At 39.4% G+C, this 19,805-nt stretch overlaps 1 protein-coding gene across 1 annotated transcript in view; it reads right to left on the minus strand.

The window, feature by feature from the left end:
- Window positions 1–12,937, minus strand: part of LOC139726468 (epithelial sodium channel subunit gamma-like) — a 36,070-nt gene extending 23,133 nt beyond the window's left edge. The window contains exon 1 of the mRNA XM_071637424.1: window positions 12,773–12,937. The gene's annotated coding sequence lies outside the window, so the exon portion shown is untranslated. The remainder of the gene's footprint in view (window positions 1–12,772) is intronic.
- Between the last annotated feature and the right edge of the window lie 6,868 nt (window positions 12,938–19,805).

Genomic DNA, 19,805 nt, shown 5'->3' on the forward strand with positions numbered 1-19,805 from the left:
GCATACAGGTGATTTCACGGTGGTTCGTGTGTGGTTTAGCACACGGGTTATTCCACGGTGGTTTGTATGTGGTTTAGCATACAGGTATTTCACGGTGGTTCGTGTGTGGTATAGCACACGGGTTATTACACGGTGGTTCGTGTGTGGTTTAGCACACGGGTTATTCCACGGTGGTTTGTATGTGGTTTAGCATACAGGTATTTCACGGTGGTTCGTGTGTGGTATAGCACACGGGTTATTCCACGGTGGTTTGTGTGTGGTTTAGCACACGGGTTATTCCCAGTCGGGTCGTGTGTGGTATAGCATACGGGTTATTGTTTATAGTGCGACTGGTTTTCTTCAATTGAAAAGGGTTTTTTTCAGCTGGCTGGCTGGTGAGAAGTCAGGTTTTCTTGTTGCACTATTAATAGTCCAGTCAAAATACGACAAAAAGGGGGTTAACCCACAACTAATTGCAACAGAAACGATTCCACTTGCATTTGACCCGGAAGAGCTATTAAAATAACATATTAAAAGTTCCCTAAAATTCGAGTGGTGGATCAGTGTCTAATTTGCATAAATTCAAAATGGCCACCATACAACCTATTTATGCCAATATCTCGGGATATATTACCCACAGAAAGTAAATTCCGGCGTCTAAACCTATGTTTTTTAGGTCAAGGAATACAATCATGTTATCTGAAGCAACTTTCAACCATCCCTTTATATAGTTTTTGCATATATTTGCATATAATTACGTGCAAAATGGCCGCCATATTGCCTGTGCTAGCCCGTATCTTCGTATACCATTAATGTATACACTCAGGAATAAGTCCCCTATATATCTGGACATAAAACCCGCAGAAAATAGATTCTGGTGTCTAAACCTATTTTTTTTTTTTTTTTAGGTCGGGGAATAGAATTATGATATAAACAATAACTTTCAAGCTTCCCTTTATACCCTTTATACATTTTTTGCATATATTTGCATTTATTTAAATGCAAAATGGCCGCCATAATGCCTCTACAGGCTTATTTCTCTACCTGTAAAAGGTACCCTGTGACAGTGTCTGTGGTCTTAATTTTACTGCTGAGAATCACTGATGTAGAATATGTTCCAATCAGGAATAATTACCTGTATTTCACTAAACATTTGCATGTATTTATACATAAATCTATTCAAATTAAGAGTAGCTTATATCCATAAGCTACTCTACAAAATTTTCATGAGTTTGGACATTTTGTTTAGAGAATGTTCTTGTCATATCAGGGTACCATGTCACTCACTCACTTTCTCAATAAAGGACCCAGGGGTCCAGCCCTCACACGAGTATCTCAAGTTCACCTTCCATGCATTCTTACAGACTATTACTTGGGAGAGAGGAAATTGGAAGACTTTGGGAACCCCTAGGGCCATATCTGGAAGCCTTTAGGGACCTCCAGGGCCCAGGGAGGCATGATGTTCATATGTACATGACACTAGCGATAAATGCACCTACAATACTAAGTTTGTTGAAAATTTGACCACGTGTTTTCAAACAGAGGATCAAAAATCAAAATTGGTCCCCAATAATTTGGTCCCAGCCCCAAGGCTGCCGCACCTAGATCAGATTTTAGGTGCCTTTGGGCATCCTGTGGGGGGGGGGGGGGGGGGGGGGGGGGGGTAGATGGTACCCATTTTACCAATATTCTACCAGCCAAGTTTGGTAACAAATTGAACACACTTTTTGTGAAGATGAACGTGTGAAAATTGGTTTCTATTTGGCACTAGCCCCAATTATGAGTATATTGAAAGTATGCTTATACACTCACTGATGTATTTACTCAATGCTCTTCTAGTTTTATAAAAGCAGCAACTCTAAATTCAGAGGGGGACATAGTGCCCACACGTAATATATTACATCATAAATATATTCCTAGTCACCAATTAGAACAGCATCATCTGACTCCTCACATATCTAAGAAATACAACATTACACGTGTCTGATATATTATAATGGCCCACATCTGTCACTGGTATGGGTTGTGTGCAGTTAAATCTGTTTGCCCTGGAACTATACACTGCCAGTCGCTAAAAGCCTGTCTTGCAATTGCATCAGACTTCCTTCAGGAGTTCCTTAATAGCTGCAGCTTTGTCTGTAGTGATCAGAACATATTTTTGATTAACTATCTTCCTCAAATTGTCCAAATTCCAATGATTGTATGTCATTTCCCTTCCACTGTTTAACATGAAGAAAAGCTGCTGCTGAAGTGGAGGGAAGGGACCTTTTGGAACAGGAACAGAAAATGATGTTATGTATTTTTTTTTCTGACTTAAGACTGCTTTTTTGCCAGCAAATTGAATTCAGTCTTCACGCTGCTCGCATTTCCGAAAAAAAACCCTGTGTGTTGATGAAAATGCTATTAGTGCAAAGCCTCAATGCAATAGGAAACATTTCTTTTAATAAAGCTGCAGATACAACGCGAAAAATGGTAAAAGTAAGACTTATAAGAATTTATACGTGTTGTACGAGCTTGAAGCCGATGAGAAGGATGCTGTTTGTATTAATTGACTGATGAATCCAGAGTACTAGTAATAGAAATGTTAAGGCATTTCCGTTTTTTTTTTCTTTTTTTTTTGTATCTGGCTGTAAATCAAAATGTTTTACATTTTCAGTAAGTCACTGGGTGAAACCGCGCAAAAATATGACAAAATCCACTTCCATACAAATTATCACGGTCATATGTTGCACATAGATAAACATGCCTTTACCAAAAGTTTTGCAACAAAAGACACAAGTATGGACTAAACATGGATACAAATCATGGCACACTTTGAAAGCTATATGAGATATGTCCAAACTCATGAAACTTTTGTAGAGTAGCTTATTGATAATCATGAACTTGATGACATGCCCACCCCCTCCTCCCCCTTTGGCAAAAAAAAAAAAAAAAGAAGAATAGATAATGAATTGCAACATAGACACAAGTATAAGCAGTAAACATGAGGGCAAATTACAAAATATAATACATTGAATATACAATTGTACATGAAATATTTTAACGATTCCTACTACATAATTTGAGACTTTAATATAGGTTTTCCCGGCCAATTTCGCACTTCTGTCAGTCCAATTCCTAATTCCTGCATTCAATTTAGCGAAATTTAGCGTCGATGACATGTTCGGTAGTTCAATTTTATGATCTCTTCATTCAAATTCATTTTGGAGCATTCAAATTACCTTTAGCCTCATTCTAATTAACACTTTTTCAATTCAAATTCGTAAAACAAGCACCATTTCGTTATTCGTTCATTCAATTTAGAATGATATAGTCACGTGATCACGGACATGCCGCACTCGCTCATTCAAATTCATTTTTGGGCATCCAATTTAACATCTTTTGCAGTCAATTTAGCACACATGTTAATGCTTTGGTTCTTTCTTTCTTTCTTTTTTGTCAACACAGTTATTGTTTTGCAAGCGTCATTACATTTCATATTTTTGTACTTATTTTAGAGATTTTGGCAACAGTTTTTTTTTTCTTCAATGTGCTTAGTGATTCTTCCAGTCCGAAGATATAGTGCATCATGTGACCACAACTTATCTGGCCGTTGAGTGCTTTATTCCGAGTGTGTCGGCCAGTTCTAGGAAGTCAAGGTTATGATCATCAAATGTTCCTATAAGTCTTATTCTGTCTTCTTGAGAAATACGTCTGTATCTAACTTGTGCTGTCATGACTGTAAGAAGATGAAGTTAATCTGTAGTATTGGTACATGTAGGCCTAAAATGACATGAATGAAAGAAAAGGGGCGTTACAGGACAACAAACTCGAGTTATATATGGTAAAAATATGATACTTTTACTGCTTAACAGTGCGTGGATGAAACAAAAAGTCACATAGAAATACGCGTTTAAATGTTATCACCTTTTCAAAACAGAAATAACATGACGTTAATTTGAATGAACATGTTGGGAATTTGACTGCCCATACGCGAAATTGAATGACTGAAATACCCCTTTCGGCCACTGTTGGCGAATTTGAATGACTGAAGAGCACGTGCCAATTTGAATGCTCGTTTTCCGAATTCGAAAGGCACATGTGCAAATTTCATTGATCGAAATGCTAAATTGAACGACCAACTTGCAATTTCGAATGACAGAATGTGCAGTAACGAGGATTTTCGCTAAATTGAATGAACCTTTTATCAAATGGACTGACAAAAGTGCGAAATTGGCCGGGAAAACCTATATTTGTGTACCTATTGAGCACACTTTGGAAGCTAAGTTGAGATTACAGTTAAATAAAGATATGTTCTATTCGATGCTACTTACAGTTGTTTTCTGTTCTGAGGCTTTATGTCAAGAAAATGTTAGTACAATGTAAAACAATACTTTTAATCAATGCAAGAATATAAACACTAGGTGTAAGGATAATCATCAAGGTTGTGAATGGTATCATAAAAATTTTCCCTTGAAATTACAGTGCAATTAACGTTCTGCAGCTCATATTCGTATATCTGAAATTACATTTACGGTAGTAATTTGAATAGATTTATGTATAAATATATGCACATTTTTAGTGAAATATAGGTATTTATTCCTGAGTGGAACGTATTCTACATCAGTGATTATCAGCAGTAAAATTAAGAACACAGACACCATCACTAGGTACCGTTTACAGAGAGAGATATAAGCCTGTAGTGGCATTATGGCGGCCATTTTGCATTTAATTGAATGCAAATATATGCAAAAAATGTATAAAGGGAAATTTGAAATTTACTGCTTATATCATAATTGTATTCCCCGACCTAAAAAACATAGGTTTAGACACCAGAATCTATTTTCTGCGGGTTTTATGTCCAGATATATAGCGACTTATTCCTGAGTGTACTACATTAATGGTATACGAAGATACGGGCTTGCACAGGCAATATGGCGGCCATTTTGCATGTAATTATATGCAAATATATGCAAAATCTATATAAGGAATGCTTGAAAGTTGCTACAGATAACATAATTGTATTCCTTGACCTAAAAAACATAGGTTTAGACACCGGCATTTACTTTCTGTGGGTTATATATCCCGAGATATAGGCATAAATAGGTTGTATGGCGGCCATTTTGAATTTATGCAAATTAGACACTGATCCACCACTCGAATTTTAGGGAACTTTTAATATGTTATTTTAGTTGCCCTTCCAGGTCAAATGCAAGTGGAATCGTTTCTGTTGCAATTAGTTGGGGGTCATTTCATATTTTGACTGGTCTATAATTGTACATTACTGGTGCATAATGGAGAAAGATCAAGATTTTTCCATTGAGAAGTTTGTGGATTCACCCACAGTTGAGGAATTGCTAACCTTGAAAAAGGTTGATTTGTTGCGTGTTGCAGAAAACTACAAGGTTCCTGCTGTGAAGAGCACAATGAAAAAGTCAGAGATTACACAGCACACGATCAAATTTCTTGTAGATGAAGAAGTATTTCCCCTCCAGGCATTGCGTAGCATATCAGGTAGTCCCCCTGGTGATGTGCAAGGGAGTGTAGAAGTACGTCTGAAAGAGCTTGAACTTGAAAAAGCGAGAATTGAGTTAGAGAGAGAGAAGGTTTCTCTTGAAAGGGCTCGTCAAGTCGGTGAGAGAGAGTATGGTGTAAGCGTCAGTGGTGGGCATTTTGATATCGCCAAAAATGTCAGAATGGTCCCTGAGTTCGATGAAGGAGATGTGGATAGATATTTCCTGCATTTCGAACAGGTGGCGGATAGCATGGAGTGGCCGAAAGAAAAATGGCCTCATCTTTTGCAGACTAAGTTAAAGGGAAAGGCATGTGATGCTTATGCTTCACTGTCACGCGGAGAAGCTCAGGATTATGCAACAGTAAAAAAGGCAATTCTGAACGCGTACGCCTTGGTTCCTGAAGCGTACAGACAAAAATTCAGGAATAGTAGAAAACTGGAGTCACAGTCATTCAGAGAATTTGCAAAAGTGAAGGAAATTGCCTTCACTCGTTGGCTGCAATCAGTCGGCGTGGATACTGTTGAAGATTTGCGGGAACTTGTGCTACTAGAGGAGTTTAAGAATTCGCTACCTCAAGAGGTGCGTTCGCATATTGAGGAACGGAAAGTGAAAACTTTGTTGGTAGCTAGTACAGTGGCTGATGAGTATACTTTGTCCCGTAGTCATGGAAACAGGTATGTAGGAAGCAAATATGCAGCTCCTAATCGTCTACGTGTTGGCAAGACAAATTCTAGCAGTAAGACAGAGGTGAAAGCTGGTCTAGTGGTGGGAAATGAGACTGACAAGAAAGGTAGGAACACTGAGAAGCCTATTGTGTGTTTCCATTGTAGGCAACCAGGGCATGTGAAGTCTAATTGTCCCATTCTGAACAAGAAAAAACAGGAAAAAGACAAAGAAATGAAGTCTCATCCCAATGGATTGGTTAGTCGTTCAGTGGAATCGGCAGGTGATTGGTGTGAACAAGTTCAGAGTGTGATTAAGTCAGCTGATCAAGACAAGATTAAGTCTCAGTATGAACCATTCACTTCTGTAGGCTATGTGTCATTGGTAGGGTGTGATGAAGCCAGAAAGGTTACCATCCTGCGAGATACTGGTGCATCCCAGTCATTGATTCTCGACAGTGTCCTTCCTTTTGGGCAAACTTCGTCCACAGGCACAAGTGTACTGTTACAAGGAGTAGAAGGAGGTTACGTTGAAGCCCCTCTTCACACAGTCGATTTGCAGTCAGGCCTAGTTTCAGGAAGGGTGAGCCTTGGTGTTAGGAAGTCACTTCCTATGGATGGTGTAGCATTGATATTAGGCAATGATCTTGCAGGAGACAAAGTGACTATTCCAGTGGTCAGTGCAGTCCCTTTGGATAAAGAAGGAAATGAGACAGCTGCATTGGTTCAGGAATTCCCTGAAGTTTTCCCAGCTTGTGTAGTCACACGTTCCATGTTTAGAAAATCAGAGGAGTCTGAATTGAAGGCTAGTCCAGAGGATATCAGTCTAGAAGGGAGTTTCTTCTGTCGGTTAGATGATGTAGAAGCAAGTAGAACCGCAGCATCAAAATCACATCAGATAGTGGATGAGTCTCAGCCTGTAGATGAAACTGAGATTGGGTTGAACAAGAGCTCTTTGATTGACGCACAGAAGAATGATCCACAGTTGGTAGCGTTGTGTGATAGTGCTCTTGCTGAAGAAGAAGCACTGAGTGAGAGGACTTGCTACTATAAGAAAGGAGATGTGTTGATGAGGAAGTGGATGCCAGTTGACTCTTCCAGTGATGAAGAATGGCGAGAAGTTCACCAAATTGTCATCCCAACAGTATTTCGTAAACACATTTTGAGTGTGTCACATGAGTCAGCTCTTGGTGGTCATCTTGGAGTCAATAAGACGGTTGACAAGATTTTGAAACATTTCTTTTGGCCTGGCTTGAGACGGGATGTTTCAGATTTCTGTAGGACTTGTCATGTTTGTCAAGTGGTGGGAAAACCTAATCAGAAGATTCCTCCTGCTCCCCTGAAGCCCATACCAGCATTTGATGAGCCGTTTAGCACAGTTATCATAGACTGTGTTGGTCCTTTGCCAAAGACAAAGGCTGGACATGAGTACTTGCTCACTATGATGTGCGCTTCTACGAGATTTCCAGAAGCTGTGCCACTTCGGCGTATCACTGCACAGAACGTTAGCAAGGCGTTAGTGAAGTTCTTTACAACGGTTGGCTTGCCAAAGGTGGTGCAATCAGACCAGGGTTCCAACTTCACTTCAAAGATATTTCAGCAAGTGATGCGTGAGTTGGGTATCAAATGTGTAACCTCGAGTGCCTATCATCCACAGAGTCAAGGCGCTCTGGAGCGTTTTCATCAGACGCTGAAGAACATGATGAGAACATACTGCTTTGAGGTCGAGAAGGACTGGGATGAAGGCTTGCCGTTGTTGCTTTTCTCGGTGCGAGAGTCTGTGCAAGAGTCCTTAGGATTTAGTCCCTTTGAGTTAGTGTTTGGACACGAGGTTCGTGGTCCATTGAAGGTCTTGAGAGAGAAGCTGTTGGGTGAGGATGAGTCACCCGGTTTGTTGAATTATGTGACCACGTTCCGTGGTAGGCTGACTCGTGCACGTGAATTTGCTGCTGGACATTTGAGAAACAGTCAAAAGAACATGAAACAGTTGTTTGATAAGAGGTCCAGGGAAAGGATGTTCAGTCCCGGTGAAAAGGTATTGATACTGCTGCCCATTCCTGGTAATCCTCTGTGTGCTCGCTTCTCTGGTCCCTATGTCGTGGAGGAGAGATTGAGTGATGTGAATTACATCATTCAGACGCCAGACAGGAAGAAAAAGAAACGGTTGTGTCACATCAACATGTTGAAGAAGTATGTTGAGAGAAGTGCAGGTGAAAGTGCGAAGCCAGTCATGTATGTGGTAGGAGCAGTCCAAGATGTCCCCGTTCCCAAGACGAGGAAGGAGCTGATGAGATTCATCGGCATGGCCGGATACTACCGTCGCTTCTGCCATAACTTCTCGGATGTTGTGGCACCCTTGACTGATCTCCTGCGGAAGAACGTGAAGTTCCAGTGGTCAGCCGCATGCCAGTCTGCGTTTGACCAAGTGAAGGCAATCCTGTCGAGTGGTCCTGTGTTGGCAGCGCCGGACTTCACAAAAGGCTTCAGCCTAGCTGTCGATGCCAGCGATGTCGGAACAGGCGCCGTGCTGATGCAGGCTGATGACGATGGAGTGGACAGACCAGTCTGCTACTTCTCGAAGAAGTTTAACGCGCACCAGCGGAGGTATTCTACCGTTGAGAAGGAGACCCTAGCATTAATTCTTTCGCTCAGCCATTTTGATGTCTACGTGGGCAGCACAACTCAACCCGTTGTTGTGTGGACTGATCACAACCCACTGACATTCGTCAACAGAATGAGAAACAAAAACCAGAGACTGATGCGATGGAGTTTAATCCTACAGGAGTATAACCTTGACATTAGGCACATTCGCGGAAAGGAAAACATTGTCGCGGACACACTTTCCCGTGCTTAATTGAGACATCTCGATATTTTGTATTGTTGCCAGATGCAACAATTGTGCAAATGTATTTTATGTTTGTGACACTTTAAACAGGTGTAATTCTGTTTTGCAAGTACACAGGAAAGTGTGTGTACATCATGTTTATGTATGTATTTTGCATACACTATAATTGTGATGCCAACAGCATGAATGGCACTTTGAATGTGTAAATAACAACAAGGAAGTATCTTCAGACATGTTTGTGTTAATAAGGAAACACAGCAAGCTATAATTGTGCTTTGAGTCACTCTCCAAAAGAAGACATTATGAAGGCTGTTTTAAGTTACATTAGCCATCAACAGTTGTTAAGAATGTGAGTTGTTGGTAAAATGACTTCAAACAGGTAGTGTTGCTGTTTGTATAGAGAATTTTATGTATCGAGTAATGTAGGTACCGTTCAGGTATTTGAAGTTTTATACTTGTACATGTACAGGTATTGGTTAAATTTGTTGTGGCATACACCCTAAGTTTATTGGATGTTGCCTTTTGGATTTAATTAGCATGTATACTGTATTAGGTACAGAAATTATATAGTTATACATGTACATAGCTTTTGCTCATTGTTATAGTTCAATCATTGCCTTGGCGAAGGTGTCCAGTATTTCACAGTTGATCCAATATACCAACAGGCATGTACAATTGTATTTAAGCGAACTGTGTTATACAGGGATGTATACAGGTATACACACAGGTTATCATCGGGGATATCTCATTCAGGTTCATTTGATGCTTTGTTAGGTAGGTCATACTCTTGGTGTTTTGTATGTTGACAGGCAAGTTTTCAGAAACATAATTAGGGTATATGACATTTGTTGATATCTTGACATTTCAATAGATGCTAATACAACGTCTACAGGTATATGCAAGTCACATATCATGGAATATGATGTTTTGGTTTTAGGTTGTAATATGATTACAACAGTTGGATTATATGCAGTTGCTTGTGGAAGAGATGACGTGTTTTATAATCGTTGTACACAGGTTAATCATTTGATAATGACAGTGTAAAAAATTGATTTATGTTGCATGTGTGTTCTAACGAGGAAACCACATGATTTTGGTACAAATGTATTGTTTGTGCTGTATGCATAACATGATTGCATAAAGGTTAAGGTGTTGAGAAAGTTAACATTGCAGTATTCAGTGTTGCACAATTACATGCAATTCCAGTATGCTGTAACTCACAAGCAGCAGTAACTCACGAGAGTGTAAGATTGGAACATGTTGAATGGTACTAAAGTCGTACATGTTTTATCACAGGTTGTGATGATGATATAGCCATAGCATACTTTGTTTATGTGTTCTTATAATGATGTAACCATGGTAAACTCATGGAGTTATAAGAGTGAATTGGAAGAGGAATGTACAATGCTGTTCCAAAATATTGTGCCAACGTACATAGAGTCCATTTGTGTTAAAACGTTAAATGCACTCTTTTAGGGGGGAAGTGTTATGGATACATGTGCATTGTACTATCATTTCTGGGCACTTGATTGTTCCGCGGAGGAATATGTAAATAAAAGAGTTCGACAAGATGACCGAGATCGACCAAACACCTTGTTTGAGAGTCTGGGTATTTTCGGTGGTTATGATGGTTCGTTAGGCCAAATTAACCTCCCGTAACAAATTGTATTGTATTGTATTGTATTGTATCGAATTGTCTAGGGCAATTACCCCGAACCCTTCCCCTGAACCTAATCCTATAGTCCTAATCTTGAACCTAATCCTAACCCAAACTCTTTACCCTAAACCTAACTCTAATCCAAATCTTTACTCTGACCTTATCACTAACCAGTGTTTAGCCGGTGATACTAAAGTGTCTTGCCGAGGGTTATTGTCCTGATACGAGACTAGCAGATGCACCTGATCTACGGTTTCTTGGATTTTTTTTTTTTTTTTGGATCGTCGCTTTGAATGCCTGATTTCGTGTACTCTGGCCTCCACGGTTAAAATCTCAGGTTATCCGGTCTGCATGGATCTCTATAGACCACCAAATTACAATGTCAAGTTGAATAGAATCTCTCTCTATAAGCTAAAAAATATCATGGAGCAATAATCTGTTGAACAATTTTGGAACATATTTTCCTTGCCTAGACAAAGTGTTAATTTACTACGCGAAACATAATGTCCTTATGCTCAATTTTCATACACAGTCAGTCCGCAGCGTGTGCGATAATGAGGCACGAACGACAATTTTATTCAGAATCACGTTTACGCAGTTTGTGCCCTTTAGACTGACGAGATTTCGCGATACTTTGCGAGAGTTTTTGCAGAGGTCGCAACAACAGCTTTCATAGCTTTCGCAGTGCATTGTTTGATCCAGGATGGTTAGGTAAGTTATAGAGCTGATTATGCACATTAATTTGATACCTAATTTCCCTATTTTTGATGTCAATATAGTAGTCCATTTTAGCATCAAAGTAAACGATTATTTTGCCAATGTTCAAGAAGCTTTTAGATCATAGTTTGATGTTTTGCTAGTTCCTGACTGGTATTGAAAATAGATCTCCGTAATTTCTTCGATTTCACAATCATGAAACTCGAGTGAGTATGATCAATTAAAAAACGAAGAGGGGCACCATTCTTAAGGTTGTGAATTTTCCTGTTGAAAACAAGGCAAATTATGTTTTCTTACCGGAAGTGGGGTAGTGAATGAACGCGCGTGGAGTATGTTGTTGATACCCAGACAATGGTCGTGGACAATGGCCAGGATTGGAATGTTTCACGAGGAATTCCACTATCGCAGCTAGTCTCTGTTCATTCTGAAATGTGGTGTGTGCAAGCACATGGAAACATGTGCTTACTTCTTTCATGTGCATGCATTTCACCCTGTGTCAAGAATTCAGACTAGCAGTGCTCGGGGCAATCCACATGAATAATTGATTAAGCATTCATGTGCCTTGCAGCAGAGCTCGGGACAGGTGGCAGCCAGGTCCATTGTTCAGGGTCATTGTAAGTGCACACTCACATACACATCATTGGTTCCTGTGTAAAGTTCAAGTTTTGTATAGAGAGTGAAAATTCGATCACAATCTGGAACCTAACATTTAAAACTCACAGCATTGAGTCAGCAGCCAGTGGATACTACGCAATGCGACACGCCGCGTCTTGCGACAGATTTCGACCAATCACAGACCCGGAATTCCGGTGCGAATGCGAGGATAATCTTTTTAAACTCGACGCTAGACATGTCTCTGAATTTTGCTAGTTCCTGACCCGTATTGAAATGAAGATGGGAAAACGTGCCTTTATTGTGATACTATATACTTTAGCGGACATAGTCTTCACCATATTTTAGAGGGGCATGAAAGATTTCAGGTTATTTTTTTGGCGTCAAACGTGAAGGAATATTTTTGAATACAATACCGAACGTCGAGAGGAATTTTAATATTCTATATTCCTCTTTTCTGTTTATTTTGATCATGAGCATATTTGCTTATGTTTTCTCTTTCAGTCGATACTAAAAGTGTCGAAAACTGACGAGAAATACTCGTTCTACACGGATTTATTCATGACCATGTATCTGCTCATTACGTATGCAAGCACCGCTCAGCCGTGCATACGACTTGAATAAATACGTGGTTTTCGCTCGCGCTGCGGACTGACTGTACATCAAAAAACAAATAATGAATGGATGCTATATGCATGGATTTCGAATGACTTTAATGATAATACAGAGTCCTGGCAAAATGCCTACAGAACAAAACTATGCATGATCCAATGTCAAGGCGAAGTCTGGGAGAGAATAAACTCACCACTTCAAACACAGAGGCTCAATATGAATTCCAGAGTCACATACACCAAACTCTGTCTTGGTGTAGTGGTTAAGTTTGCCAAAGGTTAGGGTAACTCAAAAATCCACCGTCAGCGCTGGCGAATCAAGTGCGATGTGACAATCCTTGTGCCGAATAAGCAGCTGAACAGTCCACAACCCCTCAGTCCAGTTGTGCTAAATAAAATGGTGCAATGCTTCTCGGAATTCAGTGTAGCGACAGGCCTATTCTCATTGTAAGCGGAAATCATAACCGCGAAATATGAAGTACTGCGCATGCCCTGTTTTATTCGTTCAATATCATTCCCAGCATTCATGCACTCACTCGTATAGTATAGTACATCTGTACTACACGGCCACTCATGCCTTCATTAATTGTATTGTTTACCATGAGGGGCAGTGATTAAAAAAAAATGTTCGAGTTCTCAGATTATGATGCATATAATGTGTGGGTGACTTGTATCACAACACATCCTACTACGTAAAAAAAAGGAGATATCCCTATTTTCTCAATAAATCATAACTGTAGACGGTTTAGGTTATGAGTGATCTTATTATAACTGTTGTTCACATTTTGTATATTAGATAATACTTAACATTGATTATACGGATTAACATTTTTACATTGGTTGTTTCTATCGAACTCACATTTAAGAACTATTTTGAAGCAGTAGAGCTGATTTTTTTTTTCATCTAATAGTAAATAATGCCTTTAATTCTCAGAGAAGAAGCGAATCCGACAGTAACATCGCCACTTTATATGGTGTGTACTACTTTGTCAAAAAATTTTTGAGAAGTTTCGTGCGACGTTTCTCAGATGGGCAAACTAGATATCTCAGACGGAGAAAATAATTGAATATGTGGTTCTGAGTGTGTGTGTTTGTTTGTATGTGTTTGTGCGCGTTTGTGTTTTTAATCGTGTTTTTAACCGTTACAAATCTAATGTTATATTTACAGGCAGTTTTTGTAGAAAGTTACATTCTTCTCGTATAGTGTTAGAACATTGCAAACGCAGACGTGTTGTTTTTTTATTGGTAAGTGTTTTAGATAATTAGATACTGCAAGATAATTTTCAGTCTCTGAGTTCCATTTCGCAAGAAGTGTCTAAATGGCCAAGTCTTCATAGTAATCCTATGATATTACCAATAGGAAGAATGTTCTTTAAAGTATTTTAAAGGAACCTGACCCCTAGACATAAACGATGTACGTAATTATACCAAAACAAAAGCTACAGAATACACGAGTGTGGTGAACATTCAATAGTTACAAGTGATATCACGTTGACAGCCATAACTGACACGCATTAACTGTAATTGCCCACTGAAACTTGCTGAGGACGTCCAGGATGATTTGCGTCAGTTCACATTAGCATGAAGTCTGCTATACCATATCAAAGGAGTATTAGTTTTTTCTCCGTCACGACAATTGTTAATATTCAACGACACCAATAGTCCAATTAAGATGATGAATTGCCAAAGCCACATTGCAGCAGCAAATATTCCACTTATACTTCGCTTGAAATGGCTATTTAACTTACTAAGTTTTGACAAAAACAGATGTGACTATTTAACTTACCAAGTTTTGACAAAAATTGAAGTAGCTTAATATCATATTCTAATTATACAATAATCAATATTTGTTTTAAACAAGGAATAGCTCGATGTATAGTTTTGGAAATGAATGAAGTACCTCTGTAGAGAAAAAAAAATGTAATTAGCATGGATTCAGGTTTATTTTCTACTGCTTCGTTGTTCATGTGACCTGTAGTCATGAAATGAAATGTCACTAAGACCAGATAGAATGAAATAGCTGTGATTCATGGGGTTTTTCAAACTTTATCTTGTCAATGCAATGGCATACATTTGTCTCAGGTTTTGGTCTCCAAATGCCGCTGCGTGTGAAACTCAAATTAAAAATTAAAGTGGATTGAGTGAATGCAGCAACGTCAGGGGAATACATCGGTGATGGTTGATTGAAAAATTGTTCAATCCGTTCAAAAAAGTTAATGAATTCTACAATACCGCTGTCGCAAGGACGAGAAGACTGCAACATTTTGTGACGTCATGCATGGACAGTGAAGAAAGTATAAACTAAATTAAAAATATTCTTTTTTTTTCTGTTGCATAATGAAAAAGCAATCGACTCACGAACGCCCGCAAACACACACAGGCAGACAGATACACACGCACGCACGGACGGACACACACATAACACTCAATGTTATGGGGGTGTCGTGGCCGAGTGTAATGGGTCAGAGAACACGTCTCTGAACCAAATGGGCGTGATTTTGGTTCGCGTGTTCGAGCCCAGCGAAGCTCGACATAAAGTTTACCCTTCAGCCAAGCACTTCGTTCACATTGCTGCTCTCTACCGAGAATAAATGGGTACCCGGTAGGAGGATGATATTGGTTGATGAACAATTTTATGTCTTTTTAGCAATCTTACCCTATATCTACAATGAAATGTGATTTTGTGGTTGTATCTGTATAGTACATGCGGTAATATACCGTTTTGTTATATTTGTCAGCTGTTTGTATATGTATGCTTGTCTGTTATGAATAATAATTATTCGGCAATTTCACTGCTGCAAGTAATAAACCATGATTTATGATAATAACAATGATAACAATATTAATGATAATGATGATAATAATGAAAAATGAAGGACTCTGAAATGTGTACTCCACTAATCTTTGCCTCGAGGGTTGCTCCAAATCACTGCTTGACCACAGGTTACAGGCAGACAGGGGCGTATCCAGGAATTCCGTAAGGGGAGGCGCCTTTGCAAAATTGCAAAATTAAAGAGGGCGATCGCACCCGGGTTACGCCATTTCCTGACCCACTTTATCTGACACACTCTTTCTGACACACTTTTTTTTGCCATTCACTTTGTACACGGGGCAGTTTTCATGAGACGGCCTCTGTTATTGGCTACTGTGCTAATGAATATTCAAGACTATGGTATGGCTTGTCGAACGTCGCGCTCAAGGCCGGCAAATAAGAGGCGGCCAGGAGCTGGTGAGCTGGAGGCGCGCGGCAATTTCTAACCTCATCCACGTGTAGGCCTAGTCTGGGCTCCGTCCCCTTTTCCTTGGTGCCAAGAGAGGGCGCAAACTTTCTGATTGCGATATTCGAGAGACTGCGCGCCCAACGAAAAAGCTTTTTCGTTGGGCGCGCAGTCTCTCGAATATCGCAATCAGAAAGTTTGCGCCCTCTCTTGGCACCAAGGAAAAGGGGACGGAGCCCAGACTAATATGACTGGGGCTTATTCTTGCCATTTCAGGAATGCCAACCGGGGGCGGGCTCAAAGCTCTGGGGCGCATTACACTGCTACACCTGTGGAGTTTCTATAGGATGGGGGGGGGGGGGGGGGGGGGTGCAGCTGAGTGAGCGGCGGCAAAAACTTCGTGTAACCATTGTGTTTCCTTCGTTTGTCCTTCATGCAAGCTTCTTAATAAAAATTCACATCTTCACGGTACCCTTCTTGTGTGGTTCGGGTGCATGTATGTAAGGTTCTGTAATTGTTTCGGATGTTGATTGACTTTTGACCATGTTCGGGGTCAACTTCGCACTACACTGAAAATTTCAAATTCGCACTGCCACCTTGTGTCAACATCAGGACAGTGTTACGCCACCATTTAAAGGACAAATCTACCTTCATATACATGTGGATTGAGTGAATGCAGCATTATTAGTAGAACACATCAGTGAAAGTTTGGGGAAAATCGGACAATCCGTTCAAAAATTATGAATTTTTATAGTATCTGCGTAGTCAGTGCTGGATGAGAAGACTACTACAGTGTATGATGTCATTTGCGTACAACCATATAAAGAAAATAAAAAGAGAATTTCACAAAACTTTACTTTTTGAATTAAGTGCACATTTCTTCGACTTGTTACTGACATATGTTAAGGGTAATATTATTCCCCCTGCCTTCTGAAAGAGAGAAGTCAAGTGTTCTTTTGTTATGCGAGAAAAGTGAGAATATGTTGAATTTTCTTTATTCTTTCTTTATATCGATGTACTCATGTGTAATCACAAGCCATAGTAGTCTTCTCATCCAGCCTTGAGTGAGCAGAAACTTCAAAAGTTCATAACTTTTGAACGGATTGTCTGATTTTCCTCAAACTCTCAATGATGTGCTCTACTAATATTGCTGCATTCACTCAACCCACATGTCTATGAAGGTGAACTTGTCCTTTAATACTAACGTTATCGGGCGAGACAATAAGGAGCTTTAGATTTTCGGCCCGGACGACTGAGACGATGATTGCGTTGGACGTTCTCCTCTCTCCCTGCGTCGTGCTGAAAAGTAGCTTCAGATTACGCGGAGACGCAACCTACAAGAAGCAAAATGGTACAACCTATGCCTCTTGCTTTAATAGCCACACCGAGACAGTTTTATGATCGGCATCAACAAGCAAAGTGACTAAAAGAAGAAAAGAAACTGGCAGACTCTTTTATGTGATTGTAAGGGAATTGCTATCTTCACTAAGTTGCCAACATTTACTGTGTTTATGTTTGAATATTTATCATCGAAAGTGAAATATCACATTTCTTCTGATTTCCTATCAATCCTTCATCAGGTCACTTTGTGTTAACCATTACAGTCATGGTTGGTGTGTGTGTGTGTTTGTGTGTGTGTTTTTTTTTTTCTTTGTAGGGATTTATGGTGTTAAGTTTTGGAATGGTGTTTTGACATTGAAAAGAAATATTCTTCCAGGTGAAGGAAATAGCTAAGTTTCATTCAAGGAGAAGTCTGGAATCTGTGTCCGTAAGAGAGACCTCAGCACCTAAAGAAAAGAAGAAGGTTTTTGTATAATATTCTGTAAACACTATCGCCAGAATGATATGCATGATGTTTCCTTTTTTTCATTTCATGGTTAGAACTTTCAAGAGACAAGGTTATAGGCCCTGCCCCTTTTTGGGTGCACGGTCGTCGATATCGTGGTGTATTTTCCTCTCTTTTTTTTATAATTATAGAAGGCTATAGACTCGTTCTTTGTTATAAGTATGAGATACTGTACGGAATGTCACATGGCCATGGCAAGGTTCTTGGTTTTTCTTTTTCTTTTCTCTCTTTTTTTTTTCTTTTTTGTGGTGGTAATATTACATTATTTGATGAAAAAGAGTTGCAGAGGTTTAAAAGACAACAAGACACTACTGAAGAGGAGAGTAATATCTATATAGAATGGTCTGTTGTCCCTGTTCCTTTTTTTTTTCGGCAGAGGTAAAAGCTGATTTCAAAATTTGACTATTCCTTATTTACATCATGAGCACTTCAGCAAACGGTCAAAATCTGAGTATTTCTTATTTACACCATGAGCACTTCATTCAGGGTTATTTGTTACTGTTTTTTTAAGCCTGGGCTTAGTAACTTACCCAGAGAATGAAATTTGTTTGGAGCAGATATAATCTATAAAGAAAGGGGGAGGTAAGTTTTATTTTCTGCCTCAATCGGTATTTTGATAGGTAGAAATGAAGAAGAGAAAAAGGAAAAAAAAGTAATGATTATTCTAAGGTTCTTAGGAATATTACAATTTTGCAGTTTATTAGTAGTTCATTTTGTTCTTCACCTCTGACGTGAAAATTAAATTAGGATCTATAGTATATAATCAGGAAATGGGTTAAATATATCTGTGTATAGGGGTGTATCGGTAAGGTTTCACTGCCACATTTTGGGTATGTGTTTGGGAAGACTTTAAAGAATTACTTTATTTTTTTAATTTTTTTTAATGGTGCACAAATTATTTAAAGATATTTTATATAGTGGGGGAAATAAAGTTTATCGTTGAGAGAATAAACCAGATATTGGTGTTAGAGGGATCGTGTAGTTTTGGTTGAGACCTAATTTCAGGTTTCTAACATTTTTGGGTGATATAATGAGAAACCTCTTATGAAACATGAAGGAGCATGTAGTTCTGTGAGGGGTTCGACGTTTGTTTGGTGGGAATCGGTTTTGGAGTGGCTGGGATATCCAAGGAAGAGCGATTCTGGTAAAGTGTGGGACCCACACTTTGTTACGATCGCTTTGTTTTACTTTGTTTTTGGATGTTTCAGTCGTTCCAGGCCTGATTTTCGTCGAGGCATGGGCTTTGATTTCCTCTTAGAATGGTATGCTCTGTATTATATCATAGGTGTTTTCTTGGTGTCTCGCAAAGAGTTAGAAGCCAGATTCTCGTCTTCACCAATACTGTACTATCCCTTTAAAGGGTGGGCAGTCATTTACGCATTATATTGCAGTGCGCTTAAATTTGTCCATGGTTGGCAATGTATGCAAATTATAATTAAGTGTGTAGGTGGAAGTTGTTTAGAAACGTATCCTGTATGCATAGTCAAGTTTCGTCTTTCGTTGGTAACATTCCAGGGAATTTGATATGGCTACCCAATTGGGGATGAGAGTTCCGTCTCTCTTTATTGAATTCAATCTTTGTTGAATTCTAATGCCTTTTGATGTAAATTTTAGGTAATGTGGCCTGTTGAAGTTATGAGACTGTATGCTCATTGATGCTTAAAGGGGTCTATGGCCTGAGTGGGCTGAATTATACCCAGAACATACAGCGAGTGTGAAGTAGCTTCTCACATGTTATGTTTACATGAATAAGCCAGGTTTTGGCGCCAAAAACGTGGGCAGTCATTCATACATTACCATAATTGCAGTCAGCTCAGAGGTGTTCATGGTTTGCTATGCATATTATAAGTTAAATCTGTTTGTCAAATCCCTCTGATGAAAATTTCTTTTGATGCCCTTTGATGCAAATTTTATGCAATTACTGAGCCTTGTGAATGTGGCCTGTTGAAGTCGTGAGATTGTATGCTCATTGATGCTTAACAAGAGGTCAATGGCCTGAGTGGGCTGAATTATACCCAGAACATACAGCGGGTGTGAAGTAGCTTCTCACATGTTATGTTTATAATATGAATAAGCTAGGTTTTGGCGCCAAAAACGTTGGCAGTCATTCATGCATTACCATAATTGCAGTTGGCTCAGATGTGTTCATGGTTTGCTATGCAT

This window comes from Diadema antillarum, unplaced genomic scaffold (assembly GCF_040938485.1).
Source record: "Diadema antillarum isolate AM-2024a unplaced genomic scaffold, OU_Dant_1.0 seq00000085_RagTag, whole genome shotgun sequence".
In the NCBI taxonomy this organism is placed as follows: domain Eukaryota; kingdom Metazoa; phylum Echinodermata; class Echinoidea; order Diadematoida; family Diadematidae; genus Diadema; species Diadema antillarum.